The sequence below is a fragment of the Callospermophilus lateralis genome, chromosome 7, assembly GCF_048772815.1.
Source record: "Callospermophilus lateralis isolate mCalLat2 chromosome 7, mCalLat2.hap1, whole genome shotgun sequence".
NCBI lineage: Eukaryota > Metazoa > Chordata > Mammalia > Rodentia > Sciuridae > Callospermophilus > Callospermophilus lateralis.
Genome location: NC_135311.1, coordinates 12,885,011 through 12,898,070, shown reverse-complemented (window position 1 = coordinate 12,898,070; position 13,060 = coordinate 12,885,011).

Sequence of the window (13,060 nt, the reverse complement as noted above, 5' to 3'; positions counted from 1 at the left end):
AACATACAGAATAAGGAGAGAATTTTAAAAGCTACAAGAGAAAGGAAGCAGATTACATTTAGGGGTAAACCAATCAGGATAACAGCTGATCTTTCAACACAGACTCTGAAAGCTAGAAGATCCTGGAACAACATATTTCAAACACTGAAAGAAAATGGGTTCCAACCAAGAATCGTGTATCCAGCGAAATTAAGCTTCAGGATGGAAGACGAAATCGAAACCTTCCACGATAAACAAAAGTTAAAAGAATTTGCAGCTAGAAAACCATGTCTTCAAAACATCCTCGGCAAAACATTACAGGAAGAGGAAATGGAAAATAACAATGAAAACCAACAGTGGGAGGTAGGACAGTCAAGGGGGGAAAATAATCAAAAAGGAAAACAAACCATGTTAAGTAACATAAATAAACAAATATGGCTGGAAGAACAACCCATATCTCAATAATAACCCTAAATGTTAATGGCTTAAACTCACCAATTAAGAGACACAGGCTAGTAGAATGGATCATAAAACAAGACCCAACAATATGCTGCCTACAGGAGATGCATTTGATAGGAAAAGACATATATAGACTTAAGGTGAAAGGTTTGGAAAAATCATATCACTCATATGGACTTCGGAAACAAGCAGGAGTGTCCATACTCATATCAAATAAAATAGATTTCAAGCCAAAGTTAATCAAAAGGGATAAAAAGGGACACTACATATTGCTCAAGGGAACCATACATCAACAAGACATAACAATCATAAATATATATGCCCCAAACAATGGTGCAGCTATGTTCATCAAGCAAACTCTTCTCAAGTTTAAGAGTCTAATAGACCACCATACAATAATCATGGGAGACTTCAACACACCTCTCTCACCACTGGACAGATCTTCCAAACAAAAGTTGAATAAGGAAACTTTAGAACTCAATAACACAATTAATAATCTAGATTTAATTGATATATATAGAATATACCACCCAGCATCAAGCAGTTACACTTTTTTCTCAGCAGCACATGGTTCCTTCTCAAAAATAGATCATATATTATGTCACAGGGCAACTCTTAGACAATATAAAGGAGTAGAGATAATACCATGCATCTTATCTGATCATAATGGAATGAAACTGAAAATCAAAGATAAAAGAAGTAAGGAAAAATCATGCATCACTTGGAGAATGAACAATAGGTTACTGAATGATCAATGGGTTATAGAAGACATCAAGGAGGAAATTAAAAAATTCTTAGAGATAAATGAAAACACAGACACAACATATCGAAATCTATGGGACACATTGAAAGCAGTTCTAAGAGGAAAATTCATTGCTTGGAGTTAATTCCTTAAAAAAAGAAAAAACCAACAAATAAATGATCTAATACTTCATCTCAAAATCCTAGAAAAAGAGGAGCAAAACAACAGCAAAAGAAGTAGAAGGCAAGAAATAATTAAAATCAGAGCTGAAATTAATGAAATCGAAACAAAAGAATAAATTGAAAAGATTGACAAAACTAAAAGTTGGTTCTTTGAAAAAATAAATAAAATTGACAGACCCTTAGCCATGCTAACGAAGAGAAGAAGAGAGAGAAATCAAATTACTAACATACGGGATGAAAAAGGCAATATCACAACAGACACTTCAGAAATACAGAAGATAATCAGAAACTATTTTGAATCCTTATACTCCAATAAAATAGAAGATAGTGAAGGCATCGATAAATTTCTTAAGTCATATGACCTGCCCAGATTGAGTCAGGAGGATATAGACAACCTAAACAGACCAATATCAATTGAGGAAATAGAAGAAACCATCAAAAGACTACCGACTAAGAAAAGCCCAGGACCGGATGGGTATACAGCAGAGTTTTACAAAACCTTTAAAGAGGAACTAATACCAATACTTTTCAAGCTATTTCAGGAAATAGAAAAAGAGGGAGAACTTCCAAATTCATTCTACGAGGCCAACATCACCCTGATTCCTAAACCAGACAAAGACACTTCAAAGAAAGAAAACTACAGACCAATATCTCTAATGAACCTAGATGCAAAAATCCTCAATAAAATTCTGGTGAATCGGATTCAAAAACATATTTAAAAAATTGTGCACCATGATCAAGTAGGATTCATTCCTGGGATGCAAGGCTGGTTCAATATAGGGAAATCAATAAATGTTATTCACCACATCAATAGACTTAAAAATAAGAACCATATGATCATCTCGATAGATGCAGAAAAAGCATTCGATAAAGTACAGCATCCCTTTATGTTCAAAATCTAGAAATACTAGGGATAACAGGAACTTACCTCAACATTGTAAAAGCAATGTATGCTAAGCCTCAGGCTAGCATCATTCTGAATGGAAAAAAATTGAAGGCATTCCCTCTAAAATCTGGAACAAGACAGGGATGCCCTCTCTCACCACTTCTGTTCAACATAGTTCTCGAAACACTGGCCAGAGCAATTAGACAGACGAAAGAAATTAAAGGCATAAAAATAGGAAAAGAAGAACTCAAATTATCACTATTTGAGGATGACATGATTCTATACCTAGCAGACCCAAAAGGGTCTACAAAGAAACTATTAGAGCTAATAAATGAATTCAGCAAAGTGGCAGGATATAAAATCAACACGCATAAATCAAAGGCATTCCTGTATATCAGCGACAAATCATCTGAAATGGAAATGAGGAAAACTACCCCATTCACAATATCCTCAAAAAAAATAAAATACTTGGGAATCAACCTAACAAAAGAGGTGAAAGACTTATACAATGAAAACTACAGAACCCTAAAGAAAGAAATAGAAGAAGATCTTAGAAGATGGAAAAATATACCCTGTTCATGGATAGGCAGAACTAACATCATCAAAATGGCAATATTACCAAAAGTTCTCTATAGGTTTAATGCAATGCCAATCAAAATCCCAATGGCATTTCTTATAGAAATAGAGAAAGCAATCATGAAATTCATATGGAAAAATAAAAGACCCAGAATAGCAAAAACAATGCTAAGCAGGAAGTGTGAATCAGGCGGTATAGCGATACCAGACTTCAAACTATACTATAGAGCAATAGTAACAAAAACAGCATGGTACTGGTACCAAAACAGGCAGGTGGACCAATGGTACAGAATAGAGGACACAGAAACCAATCCACAAAACTACAACTATTTTATATTTGATAAAGGGGCTAAAAGCATACAATGGAGGAAGGATAGCATCTTCAACAAATGGTGCTGGGAAAACTGGAAATCCATATGCAACAAAATGAAACTGAATCCCTTTCTCTCGCCATGCACAAAAGTTAACTCAAAATGGATCAAGGAGCTTGATATCAAATCAGAGACACTGCGTCTGATAGAAGAAAAAGTTGGCTACGATCTACATACTGTGGGGTCGGGCTCCAAATTCCTCAATAGGACACCCATAGCACAAGAGTTAATAACTAGAATCAACAAATGGGACTTACTCAAACTAAAAATTTTTTTCTCAGCAAAAGAAACAATAAGAGAGGTAAATAGGGAGCCTACATCCTGGGAACAAATCTTTACTCCTCACACTTCAGATAGAGCCCTAATATCCAGAGTATACAAAGAACTCAAACAATTAGACAACAATATAACAAATAACCCACTCAACAAATGGGCCAAGGACCTGAACAGACACTTCTCAGAGGAGGATATACAATCAATCAACAAGTACATGAAAAAATGCTCACCATCTCTAGCAGTCAGAGAAATGCAAATCAAAACCACCCTAAGATACCATCTCACTCCAGTAAGATTGGCAGCCATTATGAAGTCAAACAACAATAAGTGCTGTTCATTGTTGGTGGGATTGCAAATTGGTGCAGCCAATCTGGAAAGCAGTATGGAAATTTCTTGGAAAGCTGGGAATGGAACCACCATTTGACCCACCTATTCCCTTTCTCAGTCTATTCCCTAAAGACCTAAAAAGAGCATGCTACAGGGACACTGCTACATCCATGTTCATAGCAGCACAATTCACAATAGCAAGACTGTGGAACCAACCTAAATGCCCTTCAATAGACGAATGGATTAAAAAAATGTGACATTTATACACAATGGAGTATTACTCTGCATTAAAAAATGACAAAATCATAGAATTTGGAGGGAAATGGATGGCATTAGAGCAGATTATCCTAAGTGAAGCCAGCCAATCCCTAAAAACAAATGCCAAATGTCTTCTTTGACATAAGGAGAGTAACTAAGAACAGAGGAGGGACGAAGAGCATGAGAAGAAGATTAACATTAAACAGGGATGAGAGGTGGGAGGGAAAGGGAGGAAGAAGGGAAAATTCATGGAAATGGAAGGAGACCCTCAGGGTTATACAAGATTACATACAAGAGGAAGTGAGGGGAAAGGGAAAAATAATACAAGGGGGAGATATGAACTACAGTAGAGGGGGTATATAGAGAAGAGGGGAGGGGAGGGGAGGGGAGGGGGATAGTAAAGAATAGGAAAGGCAGCAGAATACAACAGACACTAGTATGGCAATATATAAATCAATTGAAGTGTAACTGATGTGATTCTGCAATCTGTATATGGGGTAAAAATGGGAGTTCATAACCCACTTGAATCAAAGTGTGAAATATGATATATCAAGAACTATGTAATGTTTTGAACAACCAACAATAAAAAAAATTAAAAATAAAAAAAAAAACAAAATTAGATAAAAAAGCCGGCCTTTAAAAAAAAAAAAAAAAGATTGTTATTTCCTTATCTGCTTGTGGATTCCCTACCTCACTGCCGCCGAGTGTGTGATCCTGTTGACAACATGTTACACTAAAACCGCTAAGCCCAGGGCCTGTGGCTCTCCTTGTCCTCTGCGGGCTTTGGTTCCTCTCCTTCCCACTCACAGGACTGGACCTGTCAATTGAATGTCCTTTCCAGCTTATCTGGCTATGTGTCTGTAGCTGTGCCTTCCTGAAACTGTCCCCAGTTTCTGTAAGTTGCTTGTTTGCGGGCAGAGGTGACAGATTCACCACAGACGTCACTTCTCTATTGTCACTCTTGTTTCCACGTTCCTTCTGTATGGGTTCTATCAATTATGCAGCATATCTTTCGGGGAAAGGAGTTCTGGGAAAGAGAGTGTGTCCGTTTATGTGTCCATGAAGTGCCCACACACATCCCTCTGGAACTCAAAGATCTACCTGAAATTTTATGTCGCCCTCTGCTCCTCACGTGACACCAATGCGCCTTGTGTCACCACTGTACAATGAGTTTAGAACATAGTTGAAAGACGCTTGTCCATCTTCAGAACAAGGTGGGACACACCCACATAATGCAGTAATTCCAATGCAGATGGCAGAAGCAGCGAGGGGTAAGGACCAGGGGATTTTTAGAGCACAGAGAAGTTCTAATGTAGTGTCTGACACTACAAGCTACTTTACTTCTATGATTCATAATCTCTTCATCTATAAAATTAGAATAAAACTGCCTCATCTTGCCGACCTCATAGATCATTGTGGGGGCGAAACAGTAGAAGGGAAGTGGAAGCACTCTGTAACCCTCAAGAGCAGACTGCGCAGGACCTTGATTCCAAGGCACATGAGGTGGCCCTGGGAGGAGCTGTCCTGTCATAGCTGCCCTGTGTAGGGCCCCCTGAGACTACTTTTGGTTTGGGGGTTTACCCAGATATCTAGAGCTCAGAGCTGGGCTTAGCTCAATATCACAGCTTCTGGGATGCAAAAATGTAGAATAGAAAATCGCACAGAGGAGGCTTGGGTACCCCAGGTCTATGTCTGCACCAGTAGAAACCACCAACCCCACCCCTGAAGGATGGGAAAGTCGAGTGTCTTCAGGCAGGGTTGACGCTAGCCTCCCTCCCTGCTGGTGTTCTGTTCCTGTATCTCAGAGCATGCTTATTCTCTGGGCCTAAACTCCGTCCCTCCTGCTTTAACATATAATCATTTCATACTTGATCAGAGGACACAATAATTACAAGCTTTTTCTGAAATCTCTTCATTCAACTCCTTTAATGGGGCACAAGTCAGGAGTGATGAAAGAAAGGTCCAAAGTTCTCATTGTCACCCATGGAACAAGGACAGTCCATATTCTTCACTACTCTGCATAGCCCTCCTCTTTGTCCCTATCCTCAGTTCCAGTCCCTGACTGAAGGGCTAATGGCTTTCTCCCACTGCAAAAAAAAAGCCATCTGGTCACTTCATGCGGGCCACCACACCTCTAACGCCCCCAATCTCACATACTCCAACCCCTTGCTGCCCTCTGCTGGCACAGGTGTGCCTTGAGTCAAGCTTGGGTGAGAGAGGCTCACAGAGGTTCATGGGGGGCTGGCAGAGGTGTTTGTAGGGCAACAGACCCGATATATTTACAATGATATGACGCCCAGGTATAGTCACAAGGTTCACACCACCAATTGGAAACTCTTACCTTATATCCCTAAAATGTAAGCATTTCTCAAAAAAGAGAGTGCTTAGTTGAATCTCGACATTTTGTCAATTGCTTAGCAGCTATGCAAATTAGTATAAACAGATTTAGAAAGCATTTTGAGAGTCAGTTGTAGAAATTAAGGATGATTTTGATATGAAACACTTCATTATGATCCAAGAAGACAGACTTGGTTGGCACATTAAGCTGAAAAAATGTTGTCATATTAATGCTAAGAATGGAAAACTTGTTGGAGAACTTGCCGTCACATGCTCCTGACAAGCTGTGACCAGTTCTGATCTCATATCAGCAGAGAGTAGTGACCTCATGGCTAAATTAAGCAAGTGCATGCAGAAGTACACTTAGTGGAATCCACAAAAAGAATATGCAGGAGTTAAAAGTTAATGAGTGTTCAGAAAAATCCAGTCTTAGAAGAGACACAAATCTTATTCATAGTATCCTCTGAGTGGTCACCTTGCAGAACTCCCGAGAAGGGGAGCTTATGGCCTTCTGGAAGTTGCTGGGTAGAACTGACTCTCAGAAAGGACTCAATAATTTAGCAGCTGATGTAACCTCAAACACTTACTTCCAATATCCCACTTAATGATGTATTTTTGCAAGTTTTTGTCTGACACAGACCTTACCTCCCAACTCTCCCCTCCTCTTGGTGTGCCCACTCCCCACACGCAACTAGCTACCACAATACCTCTTTCTGATCCTCCCCTAAGTGTCACATCTGCTCTACCACTCATTTTTCTCATTCCCAAATCTGCCAGTAAGGACAGGAGGTGAAGCGGGGTTTTGTGACTCTAATGTTCTCAATGAATGTGCCCTGTCACTGGGGTTCTGCATTACCCCTTACAGGTGTGACATCTAATCTTGAACAATGCATTTTGTCTGTTAACTGAGATGGTAATGTCTGTGAGATAAAGCATAGTGTTTAGAAAAACATGCTAGGTGGTCTGAAGTAGGGTACAAAGTGCTGCAAGAAGTAAGATATAAGGCCAGAAGTTAAGAACAGAGCAAATGGGAGGTGACATGCTTACTGGGATATGCAAGAAATTCACTTCCTAAGAATGTAACAGCATAGTCAAAGTTTTAAAGAGGCCTACTAAAAACAGGAGCAAAGGAGGGAGACCAAGAGAATAGTGTAATAACTGTGAATGCAAAGTAACCCCTCACAGTACATTACCACCACCACAGAAAAGCAGGGGGTTACTATTTTAGTATGCTAATTTGGGGGCCTGTGCTCCCCCAATCTCTCCCACAGGTCTGGAGGGAACGGGGAGGCTAAAACCCCCGACATCTGGCGCCCCATACGGGACATGAAGAACTCAGTTTAATCAATGTGAGAGTATCAAGCCAAGCCAAGTGAGTTTTCCGAGGTAAGGGTATCCCTGGAAAGATGGCGCAATCCCACACTAGGCATAACGACCCAGCTCTTATGCTCAAAAGCCGAGGTTTAGAGATCTTGGATGCACAGGCCAAAAAGGTCTGGGAAACCTTGACACTCGTGGTGTCCTGGTGGATGGCTGAGGGGGAGGAGGAGGGAGAGGTTTGCCAGAGGGAGCCAGGCCAGCTGGTGGGAGCCCCAGGCCTTTCTTCTCGTGGCCTGCTGCAGGCCCCACCGGCGCCTGGGCGTCTGCGTCCACCGTCCTGTCCCACTCCACTCTCGGGCATTGGACCCCCTGGGACCACACAGAACAGTTGGTGAGGAAGAGGGAAATTAACCTGGGAGAGGACCCCCTTCTGAGGGACTGCCTGTTTCTCTCCTGGCCCCTCAAGACCCTTTTATCTGCCCTCAAAACACCTACTCCTCCTACCACCAATCCTTGGCCTGGTCCCCTAAATTCCACACTAACTGCCCCTGTCCCTGAACACTTGGTAGACAGTCAGGATGGAGAATGGCCTCTGCCATATTGTCATCCCTCCCCCTCGTGGAAAATATCCATCCTCTTACAAAAAAAAAAAAAAAAAACTCAAAAAAAAGGCCATCTCAGAGGATGGGCCTAATTCGCCTGGGCTGAAACCATCCTCCAGGGTCTGGAAAGATCAAACTCTGCCTAAGACGCCTGCCCCCAGTGTAAAAAGGGAATTCATTTGGCAAAAGGATTATAAGTCCAAATTTGATATTGAGGGGAAGCCTTTAAACTAGTAATGGGGTGCCCTCCAGCCCCGTCACCCAAAGGAGGTGCCCTGCCTAGACACTGGCCTAGGGCCCACTGGCCCAGCCCGGCCGGCTGGCCAGGTGGGGCGAGCTGAGCCAGGCCTGGTGGGTGCTGTGTGGGCGGGGCCAAGCAGAGTCCCAAGCTGCCACTGCTGGGAGCCTGAGCCCTGACCTGCCCGCCCGACCTGGAGGCACAGTATCACAGGCTCTTGTTCCCTGTGCGGCCTGGTGGCAGTTTGGTGGCAGCTGGAGTCCGAGAGACACTCACCTGGGCTGTCTGAGGTTGCCAGGGGATGGTGATAGGGAGAGAGAATGGTCTTCCAGTGCCACCTGAGGAAAACAGCTTCCTTCAAATTGGCAAAATAATGAAATGAAAAATTTGAACATTTTAGCTTTGGATGGGAGCATAAAATTTGCCAACAAGGAGCCAGCGGGGACTCAGAGGGCTACCAAGGATCTTGCCAACTTCCTTGAGAGGGTGGCAAAGAGCCTCCAAAGGAAATACCCACAGGGGCCCCTTCAGGATTGGCCCCACTTTATACAAAAAAAAAAAAAAAGAGGGGGGGAATACACACCATTCTCATGCCTCCTGAGCTTTATAAATACAGGGTTAGCAACATCTCAAATCCATAGCAGCTGATATCCAGAACTCCAATGTAGCTATCCTTACATTTGGGACAATGGTTCTCCCACACCTGGAGGCTAATGGATAGATATGTTAATGAGCACCATTGAGGCCTATTTCAAATGTAAAAAAAACCCTGAGGCTTACTTGTGGGAACACCTTCAAACCCTTATGCAAGTTACAGGAAGAAGGATGGGATATCAAAAGAAGAGTCAAACCCAGGTGGTAGCCAGGATGCTTTTTTCAATATCTATTTTAAGTAGATTTTGCCTTCTGCTCTTCCCAAAACCACACATATACTCCAAAGCTGGCACACCAAAATGGTTTTTCTGCTATTATGCCCTCTCCCACATCATAGAGTTCTGTTTTATTTTTTGAGCTCATGATTTTGATCCTACAGACCTAGGTTAATGTTTTTCTGATCAGTTCTATTTTTTGATCAACTGTGGAGTTTTGAAACATTGCAATGGAGATTTCACCTGTGAAAAGCTACAAAGGCCTTTACTATTGTGTTATGTGTGCACACTTGTGTTATGTGTTGTGTGTCTGTATGTGCGTATGTCCATATGTCATACCCATGATATGAACATTGGCAAATATATGAGGAGCGCTCATAAAAAATTAAAAAAAAAAGTGGATCCAAATATCTTTTATTCACCTGATTTAAACAGTTCAATTTAAATTGGGTAAACAGATGATAGTAAAGATGTCTTTAAAACTGAACTTACAACTGATGTGATTCTGCAATCTGTATATGGGGTAAAAATGGGAGCTCATATCACACTTGAATCAAAGTGTGAAATATGATATATCAAGAACTATGTAATGTTTTGAACAACCTACAATAAAAATTAATTTTAAAAAATAAATAAATAAAAATAAAAATATAAAAAAAACTGAACTTACAAGTTTTTCTAGGTGTTCAAAAAAAAAAACTAATAAAATGTTGATGTCTATGAAATAATCTACCTAAATCCAGAAATTTACAAAGATTGTTTCAAAATGTGAATAAAAATGAAGGTTAACAGATGGAAAGAAGAAATTAGAAGGTTCTAGATATAAAAATCATATTTAATAGAAGAGAAAAAAAAGTGTCCCTAAATAAGAAAATCTTTATGTGATAAATAAGAGTTTAAGTAAGTGATTAAAAAGGTCTATGTAAGTTTGTTCTTATAATCAGTCATATGTTAAAAGGACAAAGATTTCTTAAAACATTAGTTTACCCATAACATTGTGTTTTATTAAGTTTTGTTTCTTGTTTCTAGAGCAAATAATCTTTTAAAAAAATTAAAGAGCTGGTTAAACAAGAACTGTTATTTTAGAGCATTGTGCTGTGTTATTTCTTTAAAAGATAAATTTGGTTAATATAAAAACATCAGTGTAACTGTGGTGCTATTAATGTGTTCATATCTTCCAGGTATACGAGTCTGTGAGGTAGAAGCTTTAAAAGAGCATTATATCAAGTGGGTGTTCTAAAGTTGTACGGTAATTTTAGGCTTAAAAGGAAAACATATTGGAGATTTATTTATATCATTGATGTTCTATAACTGGACCTGTTATCAATAGGATGTGTAAAGTTTTATGTTACTTTTTACAATTCTTTAATTGTAAAAATGAAAAGACCATTCTGGACGCTTTGCCTGGTTGTGACCAGACTCCTCGTTGTCTCCCTCGTGGCATTGATCATGGCCACGGGGATGGGAACTGGACTTGCTGGCCTCTGTACTTCTTTACAGATGTGCAGTAAGCTTTCTCAGCAGATGATGGATGGTATGCACCACGTGTCAACACTATCTTAGACCTGCAATCTCAACTCATTCCTTGGCTACAGTAGTCCTCCAAAACCGTCGTGGCCTGGACCTACTTAGCACTCGAGAAGGGGGACTATGCCTGCTCCTACAGGAGGAGTGCTGCTTCTATGCCAATCGCTCTGTTATCATCCAAGACGAGATCAAGAGACTACAAGAAGACCTTAAGACCTGTTGGAATGAACTGCAATCTAGCTTTCTATGGGCTGGGCTAAACAGCTCCTTATGGAGCCAGAGCTGTTCAACTGATGGTTGTCTGGCAGCAACATGATGTCTTACAACATACTGACTGGGAACTCTATGAGGTTGGTCATGGCTCCTACCAGGACATGCAGGTGTAAGCCGGGAGCAGAAAGGTTTCCTTCATAGGCCATAGACATCTCCCTTCCTTAAAGCTTCCCATTGGGTCTGCCGACCCTGCCTGAAGAGCCAGAGTGGTAGTCAATGACAGGTAAGATCCCCAGAGGGGGACAACCTAAGAGAGGCACACTCTCGAGTAAGGCAAACACCTGCTAATAAAACAAAACAAAGGAGATGTAGGGCATGATGTAACATGGGGCATGTTGCATCAGAAAAGAGGAAACTTAACTTGCTGGCTGCAACCCGCTTCCCATGTGGCTAAGAGAGCACCTAGTGATTAGCCAGAGGCATTGCATTGGGTTGTGATGAAGAATTGGACCACCTCTAGGATAGGCTCAGAACCCCTCTGCCCTCACATACATTACTGCCTGTAGGGTGGGTGTAGATGTAAATTCTCCCCATCCTGCTGACCTTTATCCTGATTGACTCCTGTACATTATATTAGCTGTGTATGTTTTCTCATTAGACGAGATCCTGCTTTGACAGTTCTCCCTAGCGTGTCTGATTGTCCTCTGGGGAGGGAGGGCTAGTTGTGGGCAGGCGGTAAGTGGACCTTTACCTTTCTTGGCCTGTCCTGGTCGGGGCGTGTGCCCCCAATCTCTCCCGCAGGTCAGGAGGGAAGGGGGAGTGGGCTAAAAAACCCCAACATTGCCTTTTTAAATTATAACTTTTTGAAATTTATTTTTATTTTTTATTCTAATTTGTTATGACAGCAGAATGCATTACAATTTATATTATACATATAGCACAATTTTTCATATTCCTGCTTGTACACGAAGTAGAGTCACACTGTTCATGTCTTTATACTTTTACTTAGGGTAATAATGTCCATCTCATTCCACCGTGTTCCCTTGCATTTTCATGTTGCTTGTGTGTCTACCCATCTGACAGTATGGATCTGAGCAGTAGAGTTTATCCCCTGTGGATCTACAGTGTTCTTGAAGGTTTCCAGTACTTCACTGTTTAGGGGAGTCAAATATTAACAACAACCAATGCAAACAATATACAGCATTAAAACAAATAGTTCCTACTATGACATCTACAATGTTAATTATCACAATAAACAGCAATGATATGATCAGTTATTGCCTACAATAAAAACAGCACATTTGCAAAAATATTTTATAATTTTCAATGGTGGACAGGGAGATAACAGAAGTGGTATAAGATTAGATAATTACAAGGGAGAAGGAGATAAGATAGAAATAAAACATTAAAGGAGGAGTGAAAGAGAGAAAAATAAAGATTGGCTGTTAGCAGAAGAAAAGAGAGAAAGACAATCAAGGGAAACAGGTAAGATAAAAATATATATAAAGTAAAAATTTTTAATAATTAAAAATAAAAATAAAAGAATACAAAACAAAACTAAAATATAATAATCAAACATCCTAGTCTGCAAAAAAAAACTCATTTCAAAGATGCTAGAAATGAGAAAAAAAAACAAATATGTGTATGTATAAATGTCCATATACCATTAAGGTCACAATTTAATAGAGAAAAGAAAAAAAAAACTCAATGTAAAGTTAAAAAATTCATTCTGTTGGACTTCAAAAGATTCTCAGCTTCTCTTCTCAGTTTCAGGTAGGGTCATCTGGAATATGATGCTGCACCTTCTGGATTGCTAGAGTGAGAGACATCACCCCATAGGTGAAATTCCTGGAGGCAGGATTTAGGCTTAGGTGAACTCCAGGCTCTTCACTGAACAT